Genomic DNA, 9,651 nt, shown 5'->3' on the forward strand with positions numbered 1-9,651 from the left:
CTGCATGCCAGGCTCCTCCACTAAATTCTCCACATGCATGATCTTAATGTTCCCAGCTCCACAAGGTAAGCATTATGATTAACACCACCTTCCAAATAAGATTTTGAGGTTTAGACCTTCCCATATCTAGTCAGAGTCCAGAGCCTAGATTCAAACCCAAGCTTTATTGTCTTCCATGTCAACTTTATGTAAATATTTAACGTCTTTGGGTCACGGGGAAACTCTTTGAAGGCTGGAGTCACACTTCTGTTTCTTCTAGAACCGGCACACAATGGGGAGTAATAACAGTTAAAGCGACACATGCTTACATACACCTTCACACAGTGTCATCAAAAACTGTGTGGGAGCAGAGATTTCACCCTACGTCAAGGTAGCAAGTTAGCCTGCCGCTGTTTCATGGCTGCCGGTGGAAGGCCGTGCATTCCTGGACATTAGAAGCAGCTAGATTCAGAGACAAAGGGACAATTTCTTTCTCACGAGCAGTAGCCACGGCCTCGGCATTGTTTGTGCCGATTCCCTCAATGGGATACTGACAAGGCCAAATGCCACCTGCTTGCTGCATGGCTCTCATAAAAGGAGAGGGACCCTGAGCTTAGGCAACTGAATCTCTTACAATGGGAGTGAGCATGGCTGCTTTCGCTCCAGAGGGAGATGTTTGCTTTATTACACTGGACAGTAAACATGGCTGCTCTCTGCCCCAGAGGGAGGCACTATCTCAATCTTCCAAGGCGGTGTATGTACAAACATCCTTGCAAAGATAGTCCGGAACAAAGGGCAGTCACCGCCTTGTTTGCAAGATGTGCAGAAATGCAGGAGACCCTGGAGAGCGGTCTCCCCACACGGATATGATTTGCTGCATGTCGGGATCTAGGTACTTTCATATTCATTAATTCCTTTAATCCTCACTGCCCTATCAGATGGGTACTATTATTATCTCCATTTTTCAGAAGGAGAACCCAAGATGCAGGGAGATTAAGCGACCCGCTGAGGTTACACAACTCCTCGTGGCAGAACTGGGTCGCTCCGGAGTCCAGTGTGTCACCCCTTCACTCTGTGACCATTTGCAGGGGCAGCACCACCCTCTCTGGACCCTCTCTTTTTCTCCAGAGCTTCTCGTCCTTTGAGAGCACAGAGGTTCTCAGATGTGAGTGTGCATTAGAATCACCTGGAGGATTTGTGAAAACCGTTTCTGGCTCGGGCCTGGCCTGGGATGTGGGAACTTGCCATTTCTAAGTTTCCCAGGTGCTCCTGGTCAGGGGACCCACTCTGGGGACCACTGTGATGCTATACAACTAAATTACTATCTGTCCTCTCCACTAGAATATGAGATCCATGAAGTTCAGAAGTGGTCTTCTATTTATTTATTCCAGTGTCATAGCCTCAGAGCTTACAATAGTGCTTGGCACATCCCAAGCCCTCAACACATATTTACTGGAAGAATCAGGAAAGAAAAGGGGGGGAGGAGGTCCATTTTTTCCAGGTTCTGTAACGTGCCCTTAACTTTGGAGAACACCCTAGTGCCACCAGCCGAGTGGTCCTTACAGCCACGAGGCTAGACGTAAAGAACCAGGACACTGAATCCAGATGAAGGCAGCTTGTTGCGGATGGAACACCCAATTTACACAGCTTCCGACCTCAAGAATTGTTGGAGCCACTTCTGGTAATTTGTGGATTTCATAAAAATGCCTTCCAAGGTGCAGAGAAACATCTAAGGACTTTAATTAAGCCCTTCCACCATGGGGAATGGAACTTTTATGTTCAGGGACTTTGGATTTTCGTTTTCTTTTTTATTTTTGAGCATTGTTGGCAAGGAGGCACGTACCAAGCAAGGATTGGAATTGAGTTCTTTGACACGGAACCTTTTCTTCCAGTACTTTTTTTTTAAACATTTTGAAAATGAAAGTGGTTTACTGAGTAGAGCCAGCCAGTCAGGGGATATGACCACGTATATTAATGGAATCAGACGCAGTATTTATACTACATAGGACACCTCCCCTCCCTACGGTTTGTGACAAGGCGTGTGCAAGTTTCAGTGGCTTGTTTTCCTTTCCCAGTCCCACTTCCCTGTGGAGCAAGAAGATGCTACTCCAAGACGATAGTTCTTCGGTATCAGTATGCACAATCACAGACAGCACATTAAAATGCAGAACCCCAGGCACCCACCCGGAGCGGGGCCTCAGAATTGTTTAACAAGTGATTCTTCTGCCTGCGGGTGGTGCATGGCTCACACTTTGAGAATCCCTGGACTAGGGAGAAAGAGCACAGACCCAGCCTGGGTCTACTCCCAACATTTTATGCTACATGTATGGCTTCAGAGTTCTCTCTGAAAGCTCCCAGCATCTGCTTCCTCATCTATAAGACAAGTATAATGGGGCGCCTGGGTGGCTCAGTCAGTTAAGCGTCTGGCTTCAGCTCAGGTCACAATCTCGTGGTTCATGGGTTGGAGCCCCGCGTCGGGCTCTGTGTTGAGCCTGGGGCCTGCTTCAGATTCTGTATCTCCCTCTCTCTCTCTCTGACCCTCCTCTGCTCACGCTCTCTCTCTCTCAAAAATAAATGAAAATATATTTAAAAATATTTAAAAAAAGACAAGTATAATGTGTGTTTGGCTTCCAACAGCATTGTACATAATGTGAACACATTAGCTTCTCAACCTGCTAGACTTCTGTGATATATGACTAAGGTGTTGCTTTTAGGAAGAAGCAAAACAACACTGAATTCTCAAAGAGTTTTTAAAAACATTCAGTAGATGAGTTCCTTGGAACAATAGTTTCAAGGTTTATGTTCTCAATCAGTCTTGAATATTTAAGACTTCAAATGGTTTAACTGGAAGGACCAGGTGTGTGTGTGTGTGTGTGTGTATATATATATCCACCCACCCATTATCCATCCATCCATCCATCCACCCATCCATCCATCCATCCACCCATCATCCATCCACCCATCCATCCATCCACCCATCCATCCACCCATCCATCCATCCATCCATCCACATAAAATGTTGGCCTGCAATCCTGTACCCAGCTAGCTGCATGAGAATCAACTGAGAGTTTTAAAACAAAAAAATTCAAGCCACACACTCATTCCCTAGGTCTGGGCTGGACTCAGAAACCTATAAGGGTTCCAAGGATGTGATTTCCATGCCATGGAGGGAGATGTCAAGGAAAACTTGGCAGTATGAGAATTTAAGATGAGCCTCAAATAAATGATGGGTTCTACTAGGTGGGGATGGCAGGCCAGTATAAACACAGAATGGAAAATGCACACAGCCTCTTCCCTCTTCCAGATCAAGAGAGCTGTAGGTCTAAAATGTTACTATTCCAGTTATTGTACAGTTAGATTTGTGTTTCCCAGAGTTTTGCAACTAAATACATGGACTGTTAACAAATGGTCAGTGAGAAAAAAGAATTTATATTTTAAAACAAATTTGAGGGGCGCCTGGGCGGCTCAGTCGGTTGAACAGCCGACTTCAGCTCAGGCCATGATCTCGCCATTCGTGAGTTTGAGCCCCGTATCTGGCTCTGGGCTGACAGCTCAGAGCCTGAAGGCTGCTTCGGATTCTGGGTCTCCCTCTCTCTCTGCCCTCCCCTGCTCGTGCTCTGTCTCTCTGTCTCTCAAAAATAAATGTTAAAAAAAATTTTTTTTAATTTGATAAGCATCATGACATGTATCAACAGAGGTTTACTTACCTGTCAGAGCCTTCAATATGCTGATGATGTGCACTTTCAAGGTCACAGTGACAACAGCATTCGATGTCTCCCAAACATTTGACCACAGAGATCTGTTTTGTCTTTTTTTTTTTTTTTTTACGGGATGAGGTTCCACAGAACTTGTTTTGGAAGTTACTCCTTTCTTGGTTTATATCTTTATTTACGTATCTTTCTGTGGATATCTATTTATCTACATATTTAAGCACATATCCAAGAGTAGTAGGTGATCATGAGGGGTTTTACTTTTTATTTATTTTTTAATCTTTAAACAGCTCACTAATTTACATACTATCTCAGACGGTTCGTGGGTTCAAGACCTGTATCGGGCTCTGTGCTGACAGCTCAGAGCCTGGAGCCTGTTTCGGATTCTGTGTCCTCCTCTCTCTCTGCCCCTTCCCGGCTTGCTCGCTCTCTCTCAAAAACAAATAAACATTTAAAAATAGTTTTTAAAAAAGAAAGCGTTTAACTTATTCTTGGAACCAACAGTCCCTACACAGAGGATCTCACTCCAGCAGCCTCCCAAGTAGCATAATCAGTCTTGTCAATTCTCACTTACTCGGGTCACCAGGCAAGATGTGGATTATTACATCCTTCTGGCCTCAAGTCCACCACCCCGCAGTGCTGGTCCCAACAGTCTCCCTCGGATAGACCCGGACCAAACGCCACGCCCAGACTGTGTGCGCACATACCCGCACACATATTCACACTCCCGTATCTCCCCTTTACTGGGTCAGTGTACCCACCCCCAGCTGCTATTTAGGCTGCTAACAGGGCCTTCCTTCTGGAGAAGTGCCCACCAGGGGAGGGACCTTGCCCAGGGAAGTACTGCCCCTCTGCCCCATAGCCGCTGATGGACCGACATGAGGGGGAGAGATACCGGCTCCTTTGCTTGAAGGCCGGGGGGGGGGGGGGGGGGGGGGGGGGCCGGAGCGGGGTCCAGTTCACAGAGCCAACTCTCTACTGGCACTTTCCCTTCCACGTCAGCTTCACTCCCTCCCTTACAGGGTTTTCCGGAAGCACACACCTTTAAAAGAACTTCCATAAGACATCCGAGACATCAGTTCTAGGAAATCAGAACAAAGTCGCCATCTATTGCAATCATGCCTTGATCTTGGATTTGGCCAAGATACCGGGGGCCCTGGGATGCTGATTCCAACAGCTGCCCCCCCACTGTTACCTTGCTGATGGCATCCACCAGGACCCTGACACGGTGAAATTCCACCACCCACACTGCTGAAGACAACTCACTACTAGATGTCAGATTTGGCAGGACTGAATGGGAATTACTAAACACGACCTGCATTACTTCCTCGAAACTCACCACCATCCAGAGGCACCCACCCCTCCCAGGCCCCTCCCACCCCATGCAGTCACCCAGTTTTATGAAGTCTGCTGCCTGAACACCTCTGAGACTCACGCTTTCCATTCCCACAGCCCAGGCTTAGGTTCTCATCTCTTCCTCAGGCTACAGAGACAACCTAAGTGGCCTGTCTTGCTTTACCTTCCAACCCATCTCCTCCGAGAGCAGGCACATTTCTTGCTCGCGTACTGTGTGTCCATGCCCCCTCACTCCTGAGACTCAGTCCACACTTTCTAGCGTGTCTCCCAAGCTGGGCAGGTGGGTTCCAGCCACCCTCTCTAGTTGTCGCTCAGCTGCTTGACCGCCAAACTCCCCGCGGAGCCCCCAGTGCCACGTGGCTCCTCCTGGGAGGCTCATGCTTCAACTGTCTCCTTGGTAAAGTCCCAGTTGCCCTTTATGACTTGTGCCACACGTCGCCTTGGCCACAAAGCTCGACGGACTTTCTGCAGGTGGCAACTACATCCTCATTTGAGCCTCACTGAGCGTACAACTCTATTTCAGCACTTACACATCAGGGTAGATCCTGGGACCTCTGCCACGCACATTACCCAGTAACTGAGTGCCTATTTTGATCAGCTCTGTCAACACACGCGAGGAAAAATGCCTCCGTCAAATCACAAAGAGCAGTGAGTGCCACTCAACATCAGGCCTCGGCAGAACTTAGCTACTGCTCCAAGTCAGGGTCACATGTGACCGAGGCAACGTGGCAGACGCTGTGGAGTATTTACTAAAATGTGTTTCCTCTTCTTGAGAAACAGCGGTCTACGCGTCACAGCCTCCCTTGCAGGTAGGTGGTGACAAAATGCAGCTGTAGCGAGTGCAAAGGAAGTGGCGCCTTTCGCTTCCAGGCGGGGCCCCAAACTTCCCTCGAGCGCGCGCTTTCCCACACTCACTGAGGTGGTGACACCAGGGTTACTAGGTCAGGAAGGTGACAGAACTGCCGCAGGCTGGGTCTCTGGAGGACCCCATGGGGCAGAGGCCCCACTGACAGAACATCCGCCTTTGTCCTCGAGCAAGAAATAAACCCCTACCGTGTTGACTCATGGTATTTGGGGGCATGTCTGCGGCAGCAGTAAACCCCACCCTGACAGCGCAGACACCAGGACACAGTCATCCTAACGTAAAGGACATGTTGATGCCATTTAAGAAAAACAAAGCTTAGGATGACCAGGTATTGCGCAAAAACAGTTGCATTCATTCTTGTCCCTGACTCTGCCAAAGACCCTCACCTCTGTAGCGAGTCTAGGAAATAAAGTGAAAGTCAGGTGGCAACACCTCTCGCGTGCACACGTGTGGATCAGTCACCAGGCTGGCGAGAGGCTGTGGCTAGTTGTCCATCTAGGAAACTTCTTCCTAGAGACAAGCATACCCACCGGTGGGACTAAATTTTTAAGTTCAGTACCCATCACAGGTAGATGGCTCCTTTGTGTTTGGCAAAGGAGAAGTCACAGGAAAGAAAAATTCAAGTTGTCTAAAGCACGGGTTACAACTATTTCCCATCACGCCGTGGTTATTCCTCTTTGCAGCCACAAGAGGTGGCACACTGTCTGGCATACAGCAGGTGCTCAGTAAATGTTTCTTAGATTCTATGTAGGGAGGAATTCAACAGCAGTGCAAGGCCGCATTGTTTCCCTACTCCTGTGACATTCGTAATTACTTCTTCTAGTATTGCCACATTACAAACGAAAACTTTTTATTCTGGGCAGTCATAATTATACGCTATCCGTCAAGCAATAAAATGTTTATAGCTGAGGCACAGTCAGCCTGAAGATGAAGTGATATATTAACTTCTTGATCAGCTGCCAGAACTTACAGAGGAATATGAAACAGACATCAATAATTACAGCTTGTCCTGTAGCTGTTGGTGTCTAACCCTTTCAGTTCAATGAACAAGTAATAACTGGACAGACACACCCTTCAGAAATTAGAGGTGGGAGAAGATGACCTCATTCCAGACCCGTCCCACAGCAGGCGCCCTGCAGCCACACGGCAAGAGGCCGCCGTGGCGCCTGGGGGAGCTGCGGGCGGGGCTTCCAGAGGGGGGCACAAGCGGAGACCTGGCACCGGAGCGCCCAGGAGCCAAGGCTTTTCTTGCCCCTGGCCCTCGGCCCTCCTTCCATTCCCTTTTGTTCTGTGCCTCCTTAAGAAACCTGTTCTGGAGAGAAGAGGCAGGCACCTAAATTCTAGGTTTTAAAAATGTCATCTCACTAAGGAACATGATTATGCCTTTTCTACTTAAGTATAAAAAGCGGTTACTAAAACTAATAAAAAGAAAAGTATCCCTCAGTCTAATTCTTGATTTTACAAGCACATCTGAGAACACAGCAGACGGCCTGGCATTTCACGGAGAGTCTTCCCGAAGGCCCGTAGCCGTGTTCCGGGGCTCACAGGGGCCGGGGGGGCAGGGAGCTACTGTGACGGCACCAGTGTATTTAAAGAAGAAACTCTAGCAAAATGCACACTTATCTCCTTCCACTGAGTCGCAGCAGAAACTGTTTAAGAAGCCGTGTTAACACTAGCGCACAGCGGTCTGGAGGCTCCATTCCCGGTCTCTCCGTGGCCATCACGACTGGCGACACGCTGCCCGCCGTATTCTTGATGGAAGTCACGAATCCCTTCCCCACGGAGCCCCGTGCTTCGGACAGCTCGCCATGGAGAGGGTGGGCGCGGGGGTGGGATTCTTTCAGGGTGGGCAGGATGGAAGGCGGATAAGGTAATAAAGACTAAAGAATGCGGTTCTGCTCGTTTTATCAAAATCTATAGAGCGCATCCCTACCTCAAAAATGGAAAATGGGTCGTATTGTCTCAGTATGCCACAGCGGTCATGAATAGATATCTGCTGATAAAGCAATCTTTTGACAGTTCATTGAAATTTACGCTAACATACATTCCACTTTTTGCAGAAAGCCTCTCACTAATTTAAATCTGAAAACCTAGAAAGATGCTCTGATTACTTCATAATAAAAATTAAATTCATTGCCCTGGGTTTCTAATGCTTTTTAGACTTTCAAAGTACTTTCGGATCCATCACCATGGTAAAAGGCGCTGATGCCACAAATACCAATCTACATTTGGTTTTGGAAAAAGATTTGCATGTACATATTTTGTCCAAATATTACTATTTGTTTCATGAAAGTCAGGACTAAGACTTTTAGTAGACTGTAAATTTTAAGCCAATGAATAAACAGTTGGCTTGAAAAAATATTAAATTGACATGCAAAGCATTTGTTGCTCTGCCAGATACTAAAAATAAAAGCAACTTCTGCCAACATGGAAAAACTTGAATTGTTTCAGTTGGTTCTGAATTTGACTACTGGCTTTCACGAAGCTAATTTTCCAAAATGAGGTCTGACATAACATTACCCTGTTTCCCCCAAACCTTATCTCACAAAAAAACACACACAATTGGCATCTTATTCAAATATCAACCTCGTACAGTATTTTTTTAATAGGCTAGCAGGACATAACATTTCTAGAACAGTGCTGCCTTTACCTAACAAATAGAAATTTGGGCATTTTGAAAATTAACCTTCATATTTTAAAAATTAAATTCAACTTGTCTTAAACAATAATCTATGTTACTAAAATCCTGAAAAGAGAACATTTTGGACCAAAGGTATCAGGGAAATCAGATCTTAAATGTGAGGTTCTAGGCTATTATTCAAAGTTCAGATAACATTTTATTCCCACCCTTGGCCTGCCCCTCCCTTAACTGTCTCTCTAAAAAACAAGTGTGCTTAAAATATGGAGTTTGAGATTTATGATCAGTTGCAGGAACCTGTTTAACTAGTGATTTACAGTTTGGGCCAAGGTATTTAACTCTGTCATCAGAACTAATTATAGCAAACCTGAGATTATATATTCAAACTCTCCTCTTGGTGAAAGAAATAGAATGTTCTACTGAAAATCAGAAACATCCCGAGGGCTCCCCAGAAGAGCGCACTACCAACTTTACTTCTCAGAACCAGCACTATAAAGCTCAAAATTGCTGTTCCTTAGTAAGTTGTTTTAGCCCCAAGTACTTACACAGTAAATCAGTTACATCAGCGCCGTACCAACTGCCTGAGACACACTGATCTCGGCTAGCGTAACTGACTCAGTGACTAGTGAGACTCAGTGCCGTCTCACTCAGGCACTGACGCAGCGGTGAATGCACACGCTGAAGCTTCCAGAGCTGCACTTACTACCGATCCAGAAAGAACCCTCATTTGGCTGTGGACAGATGGGGAAGACAAACGACTATGCTTTTTGGGCAACACGGTGCTCTAAGAATAATGTTCCCATTTTACTGCTTTCCTGAGCAAAATGTCTAGTTCTGATTAGAGCTGGTAAAATGAAACTGGTCCCACACGACGTGTCAGCAGGGTCACTCACAGACAACCCGTCCCTTCCTCTCCCCTGAATCCTCCCCAACCCCCCCCCCCACCTGCTGTACCATATTTTAGAGCTTCTCACAAAGCAGACCCCCCAAAAACGGAGACTTATGAGACGCGGCTCCCCTCATCAAACGCATCCGCTGCTGCTACATCCGCCGCCAGCAGAGCGCCGTCGCCGGGTTAAAATGCTCCCGCCTGTGTCCCGGCC

Source organism: Suricata suricatta, chromosome 2 (assembly GCF_006229205.1).
Source record: "Suricata suricatta isolate VVHF042 chromosome 2, meerkat_22Aug2017_6uvM2_HiC, whole genome shotgun sequence".
In the NCBI taxonomy this organism is placed as follows: domain Eukaryota; kingdom Metazoa; phylum Chordata; class Mammalia; order Carnivora; family Herpestidae; genus Suricata; species Suricata suricatta.